The following is a 7,142-nucleotide window of genomic DNA, read 5'->3' as shown; positions in this document are numbered from 1 at the left end:
GATGAAACAAGGAGAATACGAATTATGATTTTTTTCTTTGCATCTTTGACAGTGAATAACACCATGCTAAAAATGACCTGACATGAAAAACTGCCACTGATCTCGTTCAGTACCTTCTTGAGATCATGTGTACAAAAAATCTAAGGAAGTGAATAAAGGGAAGATGATTAAACAAAAGGTTTTGTAGATAAAGTACTGAATTCTCCCATCCAGACCAATGCTATTTGAAATATTATTATAGAATAGCAGGCTTATAAATTACCTTATTATAGCCAATTTGCACATTTATGGATTGTACCAAATCTTATATTTCAAATGCCCGAGTTCAATTTGGATTTAGTATCACCAGGCGTGCATAAGAACAGATAATGAAAACTACTGTATGTACAGTAGCTTTTGAATTTTTGCCAGGGTGGCACCATTTTGAAACTAATTTCAAATCTAATTGTTGCTACATGCTAAAAATAGGGAACAGAAACTAACTGCGCTTCAATATATACCAATAACGTTAAGTTTTGTGGTTTATTATCCCGAGTAATAAGAGATATAAAAAAAATTCATACATGAGTAATTTGCTTGAAACCCCATAGAGGCCTTTGGGAAGTGTCGTTCGGAAAAATTCCAACGCTCATCGAAAGCTGTCGGTGTCCTCTTCAAAATGGCCCCAAAAGAACCCCAGGCAGGCCCGGTCCAGCAAAATGGAAGGCATTGACAGTCGAGGAATGCCAAAACGCATTCGATGAACTATGCCTGGCTGCGCAGGAAGGCGTAGAGTTCCCTGCAACCACCCTGGACAGGCTTGTGGTCCACAAGGATGAGTACTCCAAGCTCTTACTGTACCACGGCCGGGCCCAAACCATGGCCTAGGAATGGCCCGGATTCGGAATGCCCTTACTTCCCTACAGGGAGTGGGTCAGCGTTCTCCTGGCAGGAGAAGCCCACAGGGCCAACCACGAGGGCGCTGCTGGAACCCTCTCACATATGAGGAACGAGGCTTGGACCGAAGCATGACCTTTCCGCTGCCATCCTTTCCGATGGTGGCGTGCTTCAGGAACCCAGTTTCCGCAGGTGCCACTACACGCGTCTGCGATTGGGCAGGGCCGACATACAAGTCCGCCGCCGTGTGGACTTGTGTGGCGGTTTATGTTCAGTTGGCAGTCGTGTGTAGTCGCATTCTAATGTGGGGGCCGACAACGCTGAGGACGTCGAGGATTGCCCGTTTCTGGCACAGTTTAGGATGTCGAGGATTGCTTGTTTCTGGCACAGTTTAGAACGTTGAAGATTGCCCATTTCCGGCTTAACTTGCATATTTTTTCACGGATGCCATTGAACTACCACTGTAGATGGAGCAAGAGTTGTATTTGTGTTTCCCTTAATATAAGTCCATTTGTATGGGTAGAACACTTTGTATGGTTTGGGTAGTTTTCTGAGCCCTTACGGCCAGAATACTAGGTGGAGAATTATTCTACGTTATTCCTACAGAGAGATAATTATTATTATTGTTATTCCTATAGAGACATTTTGCAAGTATTATTTATTGTCTGGTGCCGCCTAGTGGGCATTTAACGGAACGTGTGTCTGAGACTAGGGCTGGGCGATATGACGATATTATATAAATATCGGGTACAGTTCATTAACGATACACCTTTTTAACATATCGTGGATATCGTGATGTTTTGCCCAAGAGGATTGTGTCGCGTCAATCTGGTCCACACGTTCAAACAACGCCGCCCCCACACACACACTACTGCATCAAAGTTACTACTTATGATTAACAAAGGCATTCGTTTTGTGGCATTAAAGTTATATAGTTACACGTTCAATAACATCAGCGGATTTACCCGAACATAACAACGTCCGAGGACGACCTAGATAGATAGCAAGCATTACTCGTTCATATCTCAGCCCGTGCTGAGTTGTGCCCATTCTGCGGTCTGTTAATAAAGTTTTCAATCAGACAGATGTATGGAAAGGCTTTTATTATAACATTCGTTGCAGTAAAATCATTATGCCTCGTTTAGTCATCTGCGGAGCGCTGGTAATCTACTCGTCGGCCGCGGGGAGCTAACGTTGTTGTTGTTGAGCTCTCGTCAAAATCAATGGAGGACATTCTGGAAGTAAAAAGCGAATACACGCTTGCCGATTAGTGCTAAGAACAGCAGGGCGGGTGCAAGCGGTGTGACGTAATTGGCAGACTCGACTGTCAATCAAAATTATTCTGTTGCCGGCTGAATGATTGAATGAATGGAAACTTTATTAACAGATTGCAGAATGGGTACAATACAGTACAGCTCAATACAACAACAGTGGACTGGAGGATGAAGACCAGAAAAAGACTTTCGGCTTTTTTACATAAGGGTCCTCCATTTTCAATTCATCAAAACATTTAGAGACATACAAATATACAGTAGTTTCATAAAAATGCTATTGATTGATTGATTTAAAACTTTATTAACATATTGCAGAATGGGTACAGTACAGCTCAATACATACAATTGTTAAGGGGATGCAGACCAGAGAAAGACTTTCGTCTTGTTTACATCAGGGTCCCCCATTTTCAATTCATCATATTTCATATCTAAATCATATAATATCTCATTGCTAAATATATGCAATATATAATCTAATAATCCAATAATCTAAATCTAATATATAATATAAAAATGCTAAATGCATGGGTATTTTATTTTGTCTTTAATGTTAGCTTGCAAACTCAAATACTGTCTTGGTAAGCCTCATAATGAATTGTTTGGGGAAAAAAAGAAAAACATCGTGTGTATCGTGTATCGCCGAAAGGTCAGAAAATATCGTGAGATCATATTTAGGCCATATCGCCCAGCCCTATCTGAGACTGTGGACAGGTGAGCTGCTTCAGCGTCGGCACGACGCACTATTTAAGCGACACTCATAGCCATAGGCCTGTAATGAGAAAAGCCCTGTGGGCGATCTAACTGGCTAACGGTACGTTGCGTTGTATGCGCTGATTATGTTCGTAATTATCATTTATATATGCATAGCACATGTGGCTAATGAATGCCGTTTTGTTTCCCGTTTGTATAGGTAAATAATCTGACTGTTAACTGACGGTAAAGTGACTAATGACTGATGAATACTGCTGTCTAAAGACTACCAGTAATCTAATGGCTACTAATGACTAATGCTACTAGCTACCTGCTGTCTAATTGACCACCTGGTGGCTGTTTGCCAATGACGTTGGAGTTTTAGAGTGTTTGGATGCTATATCCTAATAAATAACATTCAAGCAGATGTTGGAATTGTTTCCTTTGGTCCGTATTAAAACAGTTGATCGCCTGCACCCTTCCAAAGGGGAGGTCTAGTTGACACATTGACAGTGACCGACTAGGTATTTGGACACCTATGTTACTCTATTTCATTATCACTAAAAGTGAATTGTCCTTATTGTATCAGAAACTTCAGAATGTTATCTTTCAAAAGAGACCAGGCTCATGCATGTGCTATAAGTATATAAAGTATAAAGATTAGCTTTGCAAAAAAAGTATGCAGTCCTCAAGTTCAAGTTTAAAAATTGCCACTTTTCTGGGCGCCAGTTAAGAGGTTAATGAATATAACTTGTCAGTTTCATCAACATAAATAATCCAATGAGGGCATGGTTGGTACGAAAGGGATGGTGATGATGTCTTGATGGAGCGCCAAGTGGATGCAGATAGGCTACATCATTTATGATAAATGTTTTATTTTAATAATAAAAAATTCAAATGTTGATTTAGAATCCGAATGCCAACGTTATGAATGAAGCTTCTAACTATTCGGTACAGCCCTAGCTTTTATACAGGTGATGGCGGCTACCAGCTCCAGCCATGGCTGATGACTCCTGTGCGTAATCCTGCCAACATGGGAGAGGCGGTGTGCGGTGTGATCGAGCGCACATTTGGCAAAAAGCCGGTTTAGACGCCTGGATCGTAGCTGTGGGGCAATGCTATATCGTCGCCCCAAAGCACACCACTCCTTTGGGTGCTGGGTTAGGTAATAATCACAATAAAGAGAATAGAACCCGCAGACTCATATGCTCCAGAATAAACTTTTAATTTATATTTATTTATAACGTTTCGTCAGGTCCATGAGGAGTAGACGCGGGAAACACGGTCAATGAAAAGTCTATTCTGGAGGATAATGCGGGTTCTATTCTCTTAACTCAGGGGTCGGCAACCTTTACTATCAAAAGAGCCATTTTGCCCCCTCCTGCATGAAATAAAATTCACCTGGAGCCGCAAAACCTATTTACCCTTAAAATGAAGATAAGACAGTGTATGACGTTTTATATATATATGTCAGTGTTTCCCTTATATGCATTCAGCAGCGGCGCAGCTGCTATGAACTAGACCAGGGGTGGCCAACCAGTCAGAGACTAAGAGCCACAAAAATGACTGTGGCACCACAAAGAGCCACACCATATACCAGCGTTTCTCAACCTTCTTTTTCAGTCACGGCACCCTTCATGTGTTTATAGGTCTCACCCTCTGGCCTCTGAAGTTGCTAATGTCTTTTTGATTTGGGCCTCACAGGGTTAAAAGTACCCTGTGAGACCCACGGTTGCAAAATTACAAAATCACTTTTAGCCATTTAAAAAAAATTATGTTTATTTAAAAAATGTTAAGCACATGTATAGTCAATTGGTCCTGTTGTTCAGCCTCACAATGCTATTTGATAGTAAATGTGTTTATATGTCCCACCCTCTGGCCTCTGAAGTTGCTAATGTCTTTTTAATTTGAGCCTCATAGGGTTAACCTCTTAAGCCCGAGATATACAGTAAAAGTGTATATTTTCAGCATTACGTTTGTTTACCAATTATTTTAACTGTTATTAGTGAAATATAAGATTATAGAAATCTCAGGGTATTGAGTCGGAAACCGGCGCATATTGACAGGAGGAAGTGGCACAGCCAAAAGTGAGTGTAGTCTTTTGAAGGAAGAGACTCGGGGCTTTCGAATTTCAAAAATCTACCCTACCCAGCTCACACCAGCCCCTGTCAATCATCTGACTTCTGGATTCACTTTTTTATTTCTCTTATTTTTTGGGATTATCTCCCACAAACCTGAATGTTATTGCCATAAAACAGAACGCAGTTAGTTTCTCTACCTTTCTGTGAACGTCTTGCAAAAAACGGTGTTGCAATACGATGAAAAATTGTGGAGAAATTTACATTATAAAAAAGATGGCAGAATTCAGTACTGTATCTACAAAACCTTCTGTTTAATCATCTTCCCTTTATTCATTTGCTTCGATTTTTCAGGTCTGGTCAATTTTAGCATGGTGTTATTCACAGTCAAAGATAATTTTTTTAATTTTTTTAAATAGAATTGATATTCTCCTTTGGTTCATTACAATTTACTCAAGCCTAGTAACAGACACACTATTTCTGACACTGATCCATATATGTCCCTAGATTCAGATACCAAGAACATGCAAATGGACCATTTAATTTTTTTTTAAATGTTTATTCTATGTCCTTGTGGAATGAGTGACGTAAAAAAAATTATAATATATTTATTTTTTATTTAAAAAAATTTATTGATGGAAGAGCCGCACATTGACGGGCAAAGAGCCGCGGGTTGGCCACCCCTGAACTAGACTATTACAAATTAAAATAAATAAATAAAAAAATATAAAAAAAAAAAAATATGTCTCATCATTTCATTTGGGCTGTGGGGGTGCTTAATGTAAAAGACTGACCTGAGGAAAAGGCTGCAGGGAGACCATCTGGCCGCTTGTATGCGTCTCAGCATCAATGGGCCCCTACCAGTGAATTCCCCACCAAAGAGCCCTGGAGCTTTTCTTTCAAAAGCCTAGAGCCATATGAAATCCGTTTTATTATTTTCCAAATTCCATTTTATTTTTTCCCAAATTCAGTTTTTTCCGTTTTAATATTTCAGAATTCTGTATTTTGCTTTTTATGCTCATTTTACCATCAGAAATAGTGTCTAATAAGTGGGAATGAATAAATGTCTACAATTGAATATGACATAACAGTCCATTTAATGTTTTTAAGCGCTGCAACTCAGAAATACAGTTACATTTTACACAATACTTTTCAAATAATATTGTGACAAAATAAAAATACACATTTCAAGTGTAAACAATAGATACAGCTAGCTACTACTGACATTATCACAATGTCAGTAGCCTAGCTATATCTATTTTATTGTGATGAAATATAGTAATGCATAATTTAGGCACCTTTAGTTTAGTTTATTTCGTTTATAAAGGACAGTGTATAATGACAATCGTTTGCATTAAACAAATGGATTGCACCAGATTTAGCAAGAAGCTATCATTTCCATCTATAGTCCTATGTACTGTAAAACGTTTCATAGCTATTTAAGTTTATTTCGATTATAAAGGGCAGTGTATAATGACTCGTTTGCATTAAACAAATGGATGGGTGCACTAGATTTAGCAAGAAGCGATCATGTCCTAACGTTATAGCTATTTAATCACAATAGTGTCGCAAGTGTTTTTGTGGCTCCAGTCCACGGAACGTTGACAGAATTAGCAAAACACCTTATCGCCGGAGGCATAAAAGTCATTAGGATACTGCTCTGCTCTGAATTGAGGGCTTATTGGGGAATTTATTAGCTTCTTGACGATGTAAACACCGAAGCAGCGAGACGCTTGGGAGACTGCCTGTGTTGTGTGTAACCCGCTCTAGCGTCCGCCTCCCCGGTCGCGTGTGCACCAAGCGTGAATGAATGAATGAATGAATGAATGAATGAAAACTTTATTAACAGATTGCAGAATGGGTACAGTGCAGTACAGCTCAATACATACAATTGTTAAGGGGATGCAGACCAGAGAAAGACTTTCGTCTTGTTTCCACCAGGGTCCCCCATTTCCAATTCATCGTAACATATATGACATACATGACATACAGATAGACAGTACTGCTACATCTATACATTTATGACATACCAGATTTGCAATTACAGTACTGTATTTGTGATACAAAAAGAGTCCAGAAAGAAAAGAAAAGACAGTTAGTATTTATATGATCTATTAAATCATCTATATCTATGTTCAATACAAATAGTGTACAAGTGTTGAGGCATGTCATTAATCTTGACATTTACTTTGATTACAACTACACTGCAAAAAAAAGTATCTTA

The sequence above is a fragment of the Notolepis coatsorum genome (assembly GCF_963971535.1).
Source record: "Notolepis coatsorum genome assembly, contig: SUPER_15_unloc_4, whole genome shotgun sequence".
In the NCBI taxonomy this organism is placed as follows: Eukaryota; Metazoa; Chordata; class Actinopteri; order Aulopiformes; family Paralepididae; genus Notolepis; species Notolepis coatsorum.
This window is presented reverse-complemented; position numbering follows the sequence as displayed.